Below are 14217 nucleotides of genomic sequence, written 5' to 3'. Positions count from 1 at the left end.
GGTACCAACATGCTCTGGGAGTTGGTCCCAAAATGACAGTCCATGCCCTCTGGCATCCTACCCGTGTCAGGTTCCTCAATGAGAGTGCTGCCCAACAGGATAACAGAAGGTGCCAGAATGAATGTGGAAGTGACCCCAAACTGTAGGTTAGGACCTGCCCTACACACTCAGAATCCTGGGGGCCAAGGAGATGACCAGGGAAGACCCAGCTACCCTGGACATGTTCTAGGTTGGGCCAAGATTCCCATTCCCTTATATTGCTTTTTCAAAGTCCCTGTCCCAGAGCCTGACCTGTCCTGCTGCAGCTCAGCCTGACTCAAACATGAGCTTTTGCCTACAACTCAGAAGTAGAACTGTCCATGGTAGGCCCATAGTGACCTCAGCCCTTCCCATCTCAGATAGATTATGCCAGAATGAGGAGCCCACTGGAATCCTATATGGGGTCCTAGAATCCTGGTATCTGCAGCTTTTTCTGTCAAAACCTCATTACGGCAACTGGATTCATATAACTGATTTCCTTGTCCTTTGTCAAGCACGCCAATATCACCAAACTCAAACCATGTTCCCAAATCCTAGGTCATGTGGCTATGTTCAAAAACTTCAGACAGGTACAGTGGTGCACATCTGTAGTCCCAGCAGCTCAGGAGACAGAGGCTGGAGAATTGAGTTCAAAGCTAGCCTCAACAACTTAGTGAGGCAATAAGCAACTCAGCAAGACCCTGTGTCTAAATAAAATATAAAAAAGGGCTTAAGATGTGCCTCAGTGGTACAGCACCCTGTACCAAAATAAAACAAATCAGAATCCAGGGAACTCCTGTCTTTCAACAGGCTGCATCCTCCTCCATTCCAGTATTGTCTACCTGAGCTCCTAAATACTGACCAACGATGTGCCTTCAGATGGGAACACCTGCTGGGATCCAGCTCAGCTTGACAGCTCCCCCAAGACCTGGAGTCTTGCAACCCAGGTGCTTCTCATGCAGCACCACAAGGTGAGTCAGCTTCCTCTCCTCCTCAAGGAACCACAAAACAAGTATCTCAACAGAAGGTGCTCATGCTCACCCCAGTTCTCAAATGAAACGAGCAGTGCTGTTTAAGGAAGTCAGAACATAAGGAAATGGTCATTTGAGCCATTTCTTGTAACACCCAAACATCTCCAACTAATTCCTTAATAGAGCTACATGCTCACATTTATTATTTCATGGCTTTTGAAATTTGAAACCAATTAATACTCAAATTCCTTCACCTACACTCAACTACATTTTTCAGTTGTATCTTCTACCTTTAACCATAAGAAAACATTTTCCTCTATCTGGATCATCGTGAAAATTTTACTCTTTTTCCTTATAAATCTTATGCAGTGAATATTTAGTTTCCTACCTTAGATTCACAGTAAACATGAATCTGGCTTATGCGTCAAATTACTAAACTACAGGTTACTTGATTTTTCTCCAATTGTAAAAGATTTATTTGGTTTCTTATTACTTTCTATTATGTATCTTCATGCATGGAACATTTATCTTCTTTCAAATTGTTTTTCTAATGAAAACATTTCCACAAATGGGTTTCCTAGGAGAAAGCTAAAAATATTTTAAAGCTGACTAAAACATTGCCCTAGGGGAGGACTGAATCCATCAATAGTGTCAGTTTTGCAGGAGGTACATTTCTTTAAGATTCATCAGCTTCTCCTGGATGTGAGCTTATTCCCAGATATGTAACTGACCATGCAACTAATTTCTGTGTCTTTCTTTATAAACAATGTTAGAGGTTTTTTCCTTGGTGTAAGTAACTTCTCAGTAGGTATGTGTGCAAGTGCATGTGTATGCCTATGTGTCTATTGGAGATTTGGTGACAATTTTAGAAATTTTGTAAGTTTTTTGTATATTTTATATATTAAGTCTACATCTTCTACATTTAATTTGAAAAACAGCAGAAACTCCAAAGAATACTTAATAATATTGTCCATCTGGTGACTGGACCTCGTGCAATAACTTAATATGTTTTGCTTACTTTGCTATTATTTTAATCATATTTTATTGGAATTTTACAGATATTTGAATTTTCTTTAGACACTTTTGCCTATCTTTCCTTCATAACTTCAACAATCTAAACTACTTTCCTATTTTATTAAGTAATCAACCTCTTTTTGTATATGAGTTGATTTTTTATTATGATTGATTGAGGTAAAATTTGTTTTACCTTATTGAAATAAAGCTAATTCAAGCAGAATATACAAGAAAATTATGTTGTGTATAATTTCATTAATCTTCAATATATTGTATTTTCATATGTATCTAAAATTATTAATGCACATTCTCTATTATTTAATGGTCTTTATTTCTTCTTCTAATGCAGTGTTATACCAGATAAGTTATTATTTTTAGAACAATCAATTTTGTGAACTAATTATTATTTCTTCATTGACCCTCTAGTATTCTTATCTATCTTACCATGTATGCTGCAGAAACAATCATTGTGAATTCTATAAAATGTCAAGATCATTGTTGGAATTTCAGCTGAAGTTATGCTACAATCACAAATTAAATCATCAAAAGTTGCCTCTTCCATTTGGTCTTCCAACCCAGGAGTAAGATCTATTTCTCTATTTTTTTCATCATTAAACTTTTGTGGAATTTTATAGAGATACATACCCATATACAAACTTAATGAACAATAATTCAATTGTGTTGATCATTAATTGGAAGTCTTTCAATATTATATTTTTAGCTGCCTAGTAAAGGTATTTAAGTATCAGACTGATTTTTGTTATCCTATCTTTTAACCAACAGTGTTTCTTCACTGTTCTGTTATCTTTAATAGCTTTGGGGTTGATTACTTTCCCTCTTTAGGGTGTATAATCACTGCAGTGGGCTCTTAATTATAATCCTAAAGAAGAGCCAAGCAATCTTTGAGAACTGTCTTTAAATGTTACATTTTTGCTAGAAACCCTCCTCAGTCCTTACAAAGTCCCACATGGCCTGCTTTCTCCACCTGTCTAACTTCATCTCTCTTATTACCCTACCCTGTTCACACCTCCTCAGCCAAAGGAGACCCCCCCACTGCTATTCCTGAAACCTGCCAGATATGCTTCTGCCTCTGGGCCTTTGCACTTCCTGCATTCTTTGTCAGGAAAGTCTTTTCCCATGTATCTCTGTGGCTCATCTCCTCAACCTCCCTTTGAGTACAGCTCAAATGTCAGATTCTCAGCAAGGCCTTCCCTGACTCCTCTATTTAAAGTTGCATCTTTCTCCTCTATGTTCCTTAAGCCCTTACTGTCTTTTTTTTCTGCATTACACTTTCTACCATCTGGTATTTTATGAATGTATTTACTTCTCAATTCTCTTTTTTTCACACGCAATCCACCAACCTGAAACAAGTTTCTGAGAGAAAGGATTCCTGCCTGCTTTTCTCATGACTGTATCCTTAGCATTAAAAAATAAATGCTCAGTAAATTGTGTTGAATGAAAGTGTATCTATTCTTGTATCAGATTGAAGATATGTCATTCTGAAATTTAACTAAAGTCAGTATAATTTTTATCTGTACTTTAAGTGGACTTTGTTGTCCTATCGAGGGAGAACACTTATGTGCTGAATTTTTTTTTTTTTATTGTAAACAAATGGGATACATGTTGCCTCTCTGTTTGTACATGGCGCAAAGGCATACCATTTGTGTAATCATAAATCCACATACAGTAATGTTGTTTGATTCATTCTGTTATTTTTTTCCCCTTCCCCCACCCCTCCCACCCCTCTTTACCCTCTATACAGTACTTTCTTCCTCCATACTTGCCCCCCTCCCTAACCCTAACTCTAATCCTAACACTAACCCTTCCCTCCCTCCCATTATGTGTCATCCTCCACTTATTAGCGATATCATTCGTCCCTTGTCTTTTTGAGATTGGCTTATCTCACTTAGCATGATATTCTCCAATTTCATCCATTTGCCTGCAAATGCCATAATTTTGTCATTCTTTATGGCTGAGTAATATTCCATTGTGTATATATACCACAGTTTCTTTATCCACTTGTCAATTGAAGGGCATCTAGGTTGGTTCCATAGTCTGGCTATTGTGAATTGAGCAGCTATGAACATTGATGTGGCTGTATCTCTGTAGTATGCTGATTTTAGATCCTTTGGGTATAGGCCAAGGAGTGGGATAGCTGGGTCAAATGGAGGGTCCATTCCAAGTTTTCTAAGGAATCTCCACACTGCTTTCCAGAGTAGCTGCACTAATTTGCAGCCCCACCAGCAATGTATGAGTGTACCTTTCTCCCCACATCCTCGCCAACACCTGTTGCTTGTATTTTTGATAATCGCCATTCTAATTGGGGTGAGATGGAATCTTAGGGTGGTTTTGATTTGCATTTCTCTTATTACTAGAGATGTTGAACATTTTTTCATATGTTTATTGATTGCTTGTACATCTTCTTCTGTGAAGTGTCTGTTCATTTCCTTAGCCCATTTGTCGATTGGATTATTTGTATTCTTGGTGTAGAGTTTTTTGAGTTCTTTATAGATTCTGGAGATTAGTGCTCTATCTGAAGTATGATTGGAAAAGATCTTCTCCCACTCTGTAGGGTCTTTCTTCACATTACTGATAGTTTCCTTTGCTGAGAGAAAGCTTTTTAGTTTGAATCTATCCCAGTTATTGATTCTTGCTTTTATTTCTTGTGCTATGGGAGTCCTGTTGAGGAAGACTGGTCCTAGGCCAACATGTTGAAGATCGGGACCTACTTTTTCTTCTATAATCTGCAGAGTCTCTGGTCTGATTCCAAGATCCTTAATCCATTTTGAGTTGAGTTTTGTTTAGGGTGAGAGATATGGGTTTAGTTTCATTCTGTTGCATATGGATTTCCAATTCTCCCAGCACCATTTGTTGAAGAGGCTATCTTTTCTCCATTGCATATTTTTGGCGCCTTTGTCTAGTATTAGAAAGTTGTATTTATTTGGGTTTGTGTCCGTGTCCTCTATTCTGTACCATTGATCTACCTGTCTATTTTGGTACCAGTACCATGCCATCTTTGTTACTATTGCTTTGTAATAAAGTTGAAGTTCGGGTATTGCGATACCCCCTGCTTCATTTTTCCTGCGAAGGATTGCTTTAGGTATTCTGGGTTTCTTATTCTTCCAGATGAATTTCATGATTGCTTGCTCTATTTCTGTAAGGTACATCATTGGGATTTTAATTGGGATTGCATTGAATCTGTATAGCACTTTTGGTAGTATGGCCATTTTGACAATATTAATTCGGCCTATCCAAGAACATGGGAGATCTTTCCATCTTCTAAGGTTTTCTTCGATTTCTTTCTTTAGTGTTCTGTAGTTCTCATTGTAGAGGTCTTTTACCTCTTTTGTGAGATTGATTCCCAAGTATTTTATTTTTTTCGATGCTATGGTGAATGGGGTAGTTTTCATAATTTCTCTTTCTGAGGATTCCTCACTTATGTATAAAAATGCATTGGATTTATGAGCATTGATCTTGTAACCTGCCACTTTACTGAATTCACTTATGAGTTCTAACAGTTTTCTGGTGGAATTTCCTGGTTCCTCTAAGTATATAATCATATCATCCGCAAATAGGGATAGTTTGAGTTCTTCTTTTCCTATTCGTATTCCTTTAATTTCCTTGGTCTGTCTAATTGCTCTGGCTAGAGTCTCAAGAACGATATTGAATAGGAATGGTGAAAGAGGGCATCCCTGTCTTGTTCCAGTTTTAAGGGGGAATGCTTTCAGTTTTTCACCGTTTAGAATGATATTAGCCATGGGCTTAGCATAGATGGCCTTTACAATGTTAAGGAATGTTCCCACTATCCCTATTTTTTCTAGTGTTTTGAGCATGAAGGGGTGTTGTATTTTATCAAATGCTTTTTCTGCATCTATTGAAATAATCATGTGGTTCTTGACTTTAAGTCTATTGATATGGTGAATTACATTTATTGATTTCCGGATGTTGAACCAACCTTGCATCCCTGGGATAAAACCCACTTGATCGTGGTGCACTATCTTTTTAATATATTTTTGTATGTGATTTGCTAAAATTTTATTGAGAATTTTTGCGTCAATGTTCATTAATGATATCGGTCTGAAATTTTTTTTCCTCGATTTATCTCTGTCTGGCTTGGGTATCAGGGTAATATTGGTTTCATAGAATGAGTTTGGGAGGGTACCCTCCTCTTCTATTTCATGGAATACTTTGAGAAGTATTGGAATGAGCTCTTCTTTAAAGATTTTGTAGAACTCGGCTGAGAACCCATCTGGTCCTGGACTTTTCTTTGTTGGTAGGCTTTTGATGACCTCTTCTACTTCATTACTTGAAATTGATCTATTTAAATTTTGTATGTCCTCCTTGTTCAATTTAGGCAATTCATATGTCTCTAGAAACCTGTTGATGTCTTTGAAATTTTCTATTTGGTTAGAATATAGATTTTCAAAATAGCTTCTAATTATGTTTTGTATTTCAATCGTGTCTGTTGTGATATTTCCTTGTTCATTCCGAATCTTGGTGATTTGGGTTTTCTCTCGTCTCTCTTTGTTAGAGTTGCTAAGGGTTTATCAATTTTGTTTATTTTTTCAAAGAACCAACTATTTATTTTGTCAATTTTTTGTATAGTTTCTTTTGTTTCAATTTCATTGATTTCAGCTCTGAGTTTAACTATTTCCTGTCTTCTACTACTTTTGGTGTTGGTCTGTTCTTCTTTTTCTAGGGCTTTGAGCTGAAGTGTTAGGTTGTTTATTTGTTGATTTTTACTTCTTTTATTGAATGCGCTCCATGAAATAAATTTTCCTCTAAGTACTGCTTTCATAGTGTCCCAAAGATTTTGATATGATGTTTCTTTGTTCTCATTTACTTCTAGGAATTTTTTAATTTCCTTCCTAATATCTTCTGTTATCCATTCATCATGTAATAGCATATTGTTTAATCTCCAGGTGTTAGAGTAGCTTCTGTTTTTTACTCTTTCATTTATTTCTAACTTCAAACCATTATGATCTGATAGAATACAAGGTAGTGTCTCTATCTTCTTGTATTTGCTTACATTAGCTTTGTGGCATAATATATGGTCTATTTTAGAGAAGGATCCATGTGCTGCTGAGAAGAAAGTGTATTCGCTTATGGTTGGATGGTATATTCTATAAATGTCCGTTAAGTCTAAATTATTGATTGTGTTATTGAGATCTATGATTTCTTTGTTCAATTTTTGTTTGGAAGATCTGTCCAGTGGTGAGAGAGGCGTGTTAAAATCACCTAGTATTATTGTGTTATGGTCTATTTGGTTTCTGAAATTGAGAAGGATTTGTTTGACATACATGGATGAGCCACTGTTTGGGGCATAGATGTTTATGATTGTTATGTCTTGCTGATTTATGGTTCCCTTAAGCAGTATGTAATGTCCTTCTTTATCCCTTTTGACTAGTTTTGACTTGAAGTCCACCTTATCTGAAATGAGGATGGATACCCCAGCTTTTTTGCTGAGTCCATGTGCATGATATGTTTTCCCCCATCCTTTCACCTTTAGTCTATGCGTATCTCTTTCTACGAGGTGAGTCTCTTGCAGGCAACATATTGTTGGATCTTTCTTTTTGATCCAATCTGCCAGTCTATGTCTTTTGATTGATGAGTTCAGGCCATTAATATTCAGGGTTATTTTTGAGATATGATTAGTATTCCCGGTCATTTGGTTCTATTTATTTATTTATTTATTTATTTATTTATTTATTTATTTATTTATTTATTTATTTTGAGACGACTTGGTTCTTCCTTTATTTGACAATTCCTTTAGGATGGTTCCTCCCATTGCTGATTTGTTTCTTTGTTTTTCATCTCTTCCTCATGGAATATTTTGCTGAGAATGTTCTGTAATGCTGGCTTTCTTTTTGTAAATTCTTTTAGCTTGTGTTTATCATGGAAGAATTTTATTTCATCATCAAATTTGAAGGTAAGTTGTGCTGGGTATAAGATTCTTGGTTGGCATCCATTTTCTTTCAGGGCTTGAAAAATGTTGTTCCAGGCCCTTCTAGCTTTTAGGGTCTGGATTGAAAAATCTGCTGATATCCGTATTGGTTTCCCCCTGAATGTAATTTGATTCCTCTCTCTTGCGGCCTTTAAAATTCTGTCTTTATTTTGTATGTTGGGCATTTTCATTATAATGTGCCTTGGTGTGGGTCTGTTGTAATTTTGTATATTTGGAGTCCTATAAGCCTCTTGTACTTGATCCTCCATTTCATTCTTCAGATTTGGGAAATTTTCTGATAGTATTTCATTGAATAGATTGTTCATTCCTTTGGTCTGTTTCTCTAAGCCTTCCTCAATTCCAATAATTCTCAAATTTGGCCTCTTCATGATATCCCATAGTTCTTGGAGATTCTGTTCATGATTTCTTACCATCTTCTCTGTTTGTTCAACTTTGTTTTCAAGGTTAAATATTTTATCTTCAATGTCTGATGTTCTGTCTTCCAGGTGTTCTATTCTATTGGTTATGCTTTCTATGGAGTTCTTAATTTGGTTTATTGTTTCCTTCATTTCAAGGTTTTCTGTTTGTTTTTTTTTCAATATCTCTAACTCTTTATTGAAGTGATCTTTTGCTTCCTGTATTTGCTCTTTTAACTGTCGATTGGTGCGATCATTCAGTGCCTGCATTTGCTCTTGCATCTCGTCATTTGCTTCCCTGAGCATTTTAATTATGTACATTCTGAACTCCCTTTCTGTCATTTCTTCTGCCATGCTGTCGTTGGGTTTCATTGATGTAACATCTAGATTTGTTTGCAGCATTTTCTTTCCTTGTTTTCTCATATTGTTCAGGTATCAGTTGACCGCTGTGATATTGCAGATTTCCTCTATTGTCTTATAATATCCCTGAAGATTTCTATTATATCCCCTTTTAGTCTTCAGTAGCCTGAAATCTTGGAGGAAGTTGATAATGCAGTGCTCCACAAGGGAGCTGACTCCCTAGGGGTGGTGGCCTTCTGGTGGGGTATATTCCCTGCTAGTGGGCAGAGGTACCTTCACTTGCTGATGAATGGTCATCCAGAAGGGAAGTAGGTTATGGGCTGATGCAAGACCAGTTTGGGCCTGTGTCTCTGATTTTACGATCCTTTTGGGAGAACTTCACCCAACAGGGAGGAGTCACCCGGTGGGGAGGTCTCGCTGGTCGGTTTTCCTCCCAGAGGTTCCGTTCAATTCACAACTACCGCCTGGGCTGGGCAGCCTTCTTCTGCAATGTTCCCAGGGACCTGGACCTACCTCCTGGGCCTGGAAGCCTCACCCTTTGCAAACGAATCTCCTTCGGCTGCCTCTCCTCAGAGAAGCTGCCTGCAGTCCTGGAGCCTTCGCTCTGCCCCTCAGTTTGTCTGTGGGGCCCTTCCACCAAGAAGCCGTCTAGGACCCTGCTCTGCACTTTTCGCCTGGCTATGCGGCCCCTCCTCTGAGCAGCCACCTGGAGCCCCTTACAATCGCTCCGAGTCCCAGTGACCCGCCACACGCCTTTTCCTCTGGCAGCCACCTGTTGTTCCGTGCGGTCGCTCTAAGACCAAGTGACCCACCACGCACCACTTTCTCCACCAGGCAGTCACCCAGAGATCTGGTGCGTCACGAGTCCCAAGAACTCACTGTGCACCTTCTTGTCCCGACTGCCTCCCGTAGCCCTGGTGCAGTCACTTCGAGCCCAAGCACCCCGCCGCGCTCCTCCTCCTTCTCCAGACAACCCCCCTATGTTCAGGAGCGGATGCTCTGGGACCAAACCACTCACCACGCTGTTTCACCGGATAGCCGCCCAGAGCCCTGGTGCAGCTGCTCCAATTCCAAGCAACGTGCCGAGCCCGTATTTCTCCTTCTCCTCTGGGCAGCCTCCTGTGTTCAGGGGTGGTCACGTTCAGTCAAAACAGCTCACCAAGCACCTTCTCCTTTGGGCAGCCTCCCAGAGCACGGGTGGGTTGCGCCGAGTCCAAGCGCTGTGGTGAACAGCCACCTCTCCAATGCTCCCAGCTGTGTGCGATCACTGCTCCGGCGGGGGAGGGGCGCCTCGCCGGCAGTTCTACTTTGCAAAGATCCCTGCTTTCGGGGCTACCGCCCTGTCCAGGACTCCTGCCCCATCCGGGACGCCTGCCCAGTGGGAAACACTCACCCGGCTGCTTTGAGTTGGTCCCAAGTCTCTCAATATCTCCTTTTCTTGAGTCCTGAGTCCACGCTGCTCCTCCGGATAGCCGCCCGGAGCCCTGGCACAGCTGATCCAATTCCAAGCGACATGCCGAGCCCGTATTTCTCCTTCTCCTCTGGGCAGCCCCCTCTTCAATGCTCCCAGCTGTCTGCGATCACTGCTCCGGCGGGGGGAGGGACGCCTCGCCGGCTGTTCTACTTTGCAAAGATCCCTGCTTTTGGGGCTACCGCCCCGTCCAGGACTCCTGCCCCGTCCGGGACGCCTGCCCAGTGGGGGACTCTCGCCCGGCTGCTTTGAGTTTGTCCCAAGGCTCTCTATATCTCCTCTTCTTGAGTCCTGAGTCCTGGAGCAACACGAAACTCAGCCACCCTCTAGTCTGCCATCTTGAATCCCCTCTTATGTGCTGAATTTAACACTTCACCAGAGAGATGTGATTTTATATGCTATGTCATCCTACAGAGAATGAAAATATTCCTCTAAAGAATCTTCCCCTTGAATGATTCAATAAAACCAATTTCCAGGGATATTGGAACAATACTGGATCCATTGTTCAAGTGGACCCTCTGCTTTCTCATGAATGCAAACCAAAGAGGAATTTGAATGAGTTAAACAGCAGGACAGGACCAATGGAGATAAAATACTTTGCTGACATATTTCAAATCAACCCATTGGACATGTCCTCTTCATTTGTGAATTTACCATTAACAATTGTGTTCAGAGCACTTGATGGGAGTTCCAGTTATCAACTACTACTTTTATGCAAGTAATTCATCACCATCATACTATCACTTCTTTTAACCTCCTTATCTGTTTTATCACCATTTGGATGTTTCCCTAGTCCCTATTATTTCCTGTATATAGTAAGCATGCAGGTAAGAAGAAATAAAAGGTAAACTAATTCATTCAGGTTTTGAATCTAACATATGTATGTGTGGTTCAAGCAAGGTAAGGTTTTGAAATAGTCTAATAAACACTTTACATTAGCCCTTGTGTTGCACTGGTAAAAATCTGATGTATTTTGAAGTATAAGGTTCCTAAAGCAGACATTTTCAAGTTGTATTTATTTATTTATTATTTATTTATTCATTTATTTATTTAGCAGTACTGGGGATTGAACCCAGGGCCTTGTGCTTGGGAGGCAAGCACTCTACCAACTGAGCTATATCCCCAGCCCTCAAGTTATTTTTACACTTCCAATAAATAGTGAAATTTTAAGTTGGTCAGAAACTCAAATATTTTGTCAATTTTGGCTAGTTTTATGTGAATCCATCTCAATGCATTCTCTTCCTATTCAAAATTAACATTATAAGAATTCGTGTCAAATGAAAGCTGTGTTTCTAAAAGGAGGAACATAAGTCAATTTTCAATCATCTTTTAACTATGCATGGGAAATTTGTTATTTAAAAAAAATGCTAAGCCTGACAGACAATCCGTCTACCAAGTGATTAAAGGCAACACCAATAATCCACATTGTAAGAATCCTCGCTATGTCACATGGTAAAACTGGCAATTAATTTCTGGGTCTTCCCCTCCAGCCATCAACCCAGTACAAGTAGAAGAAGACCATTAGAAAAATCCCAACCAGAAAACATTCTACGAAATATCTAAATAATTATTTAACACAATACCTTTGAAACCGGAATTCTGTGATGAAACCTCAATCGTGTCTTCTGCGTGCAGGTGAGGGTCTGCACAAGCTTCAGAACTCTGCAGGCAAAAGTGTTGCAGTTCCTAACGTTCCCCCGCGGCTCCAGCCTCCTGTCTCGCGAACTCCCTCACTGCTTCTTTTCAGCCTCTGGTTTCAAGTGTCACGGTTTCAAGTGACAGCGGCTTTCACATGCAGAGTTCTCGCTGTAGGTTTATACAGCACTTGCTTCACTGCTATTGGTCGAAATATATGCTATTAGGGTTTGAAACAAGTACTAACTGCGATTGATCAAAATTTATGCTAATTAGGGATTGAAAACGTACTAATCCTATTGGTCAGTTTTTTTTTTTTTTAATATTTATAGTAGACTCATTCATAGCAGTTAATCAACAGGTGAATGAGTTGAGATATAGCTCAACAGCAAATCACTTGCCATTGGGTTCAAGCTCCCTTTCCAAAAAAAAAAAAAAAAAAAAAAAAAAAAGACAAATACAAAACAAAAATCCTAAAGGAAAAAAAAAAAAAGTGAATAAACAATAAACAAATTTTGTCAATATATAAAATCTAAGAGAGAATATGTTAATTCTATTAATAATGCAAGAATGTCTATCCTGACCACTTGTATTTAATATTGTATGTAGCCAGTGTGACAAAGCAAAATTGAAAGAAGAAAGAAAGAAAGAAAGAAAGAAAGAAAGAAAGAAAGAAAGAAAGAAAGAAAGAAAGAAAGAAAGAAAGAAAGAAAGAAAGAAAGAAAGAAAGGCAGGAAGGAAGGAAGGAAGGAAGGAAGGAAGGAAGGAAGAATATTTGGGGAAAATAAACAGAAATGCATTTTTTTTCATTAATGGCAGAAGTCTCAGGAAGTGGTTAGCAAGGTGATAAGAAACAAGATCAATACACAAAAATAAATCAATGGCAACTTTGTATATTAGCAACAATTTGAGAATGGAGAAGTAAAGTGAATGAAGATTGAAAAATGTGACTGAGAAAATAATAATAATAAAGAAGTAAAACCTGAGTAAGTGGAGAGATAGTTATGAAAAATCTCAATAATGTTAAAATTCAAGCAAGTTATTTTTTCTGAAAAAATTTCTAGTAGACTTTATTTAAATGAAATGTAGAGGACCTGGAACAGTTAAAATTTTTTTGAAAAGGAGAAAACAACTGGAAGACTTCCTCTGACTTCCAGACTTACTCTAAAGCTATAGTAATCAAGCAGTTCATCCATTCAAACAGAATGGACATATACATCAATAAAACAGGACACAGTAAGCAGAAATAGACTCATGCATATATGTCAATTACTTTTCAACAAAGAAACTAAAGCAATTCAGTGGGGAGAGGGAGATGATCTTTTCAACAAATGGAGCTGAAACAAGTAGATATTCATACAACAGACGAGTATCAAACTTGAACTCATACCATAAAAACCTTGATATTTAGATGTGATGAATATTTTATAATATTTTAATATTCACAATAATTAACATTTTAATATTCACAATATTTTAATGGTACCTTTTGAAAAACTGTTAAAATTAGAAAGGCAAATCATATCCCAGGATAAAATATTTATAAAACATGTATTCAGTAAAAAACTATTTCCAGAATATATATGAGTATTACAATTCAATACACAAATATTACAATTTATTAAGCATCCAGTATGCAACAAAATGGCAAAGCAAGGGAACAAAATACCATACAGCTTGAAGGACAGCCAAAAGCCCTGTTAAGAAATGGCCAACAGTATAACCATTAGGGAAGTGCAAATTAAAACCACATAAGATACTGCAACACAGCCACTAGAATAGAAAAAAAAAAATTTAAACACTGACAATATTTTCATTGGTTAGTATAAAGAAAAGCTGTAATACTCATTCTTGGGTACATATTATACAATTAACTCAGAAAACAGGTTGACAGTTTTGAATACAATTAAATTAAATATACTCATTTTATACAACCTAAAATTGCCCCTTTTAAGGAATAGCCAAAAATATCATTGAAATATTTCCACATTATGTTTTATATATAATGTTCCTAGAAGTTTCACTCACTATTATCTCCCCCAAACCCAATTGGGAAACAACTCATTTATCCATCAAATCCCTGAATGAATAAATGTATGGTACTATATTCACACAATGAAATTCCACTCAGCAATGAAAATGAATGAACTGCTGATCTAGATGGCAACATGGTCATATCTCAGGAGTGTTGTGCCAAGTGAGAAAGTGGGAGATGTGAGACTATAAGATGATTACAATAATTTGGATTTTCAGCAAAGGGAAAATATTGAGTGATAAATCTAATAAGGTTTTATATTGTTCTTATTTTTTTTTCCCAGAGCCTAAGAGCAGAGGTAAGACATTGAACACAAAGGCCTGTGGGGGAACTTCTTGGAAATATCCTCTCTC

At 38.2% G+C, this 14217-nt stretch overlaps 1 long non-coding RNA gene across 1 annotated transcript in view; it reads right to left on the bottom strand.

Annotated features, from left to right (window-relative positions):
• The window catches only part of LOC306641658, a 101881-nt gene extending 89987 nt beyond the window's left edge, over positions 1–11894 (bottom strand). The window contains exon 1 of the long non-coding RNA XR_013758236.1: positions 11778–11894. This is a non-coding gene — a long non-coding RNA (uncharacterized lncRNA). The remainder of the gene's footprint in view (positions 1–11777) is intronic.
• Positions 11895–14217: the final 2323 nt, after the last annotated feature.

Source organism: Sciurus vulgaris, assembly GCF_902686455.1.
Source record: "Sciurus vulgaris genome assembly, chromosome: 12".
NCBI classification, from domain to species: domain Eukaryota; kingdom Metazoa; phylum Chordata; class Mammalia; order Rodentia; family Sciuridae; genus Sciurus; species Sciurus vulgaris.
Note: the sequence above shows the minus strand (reverse complement) of the source record. Positions and strands in the feature narration are given on the sequence as shown.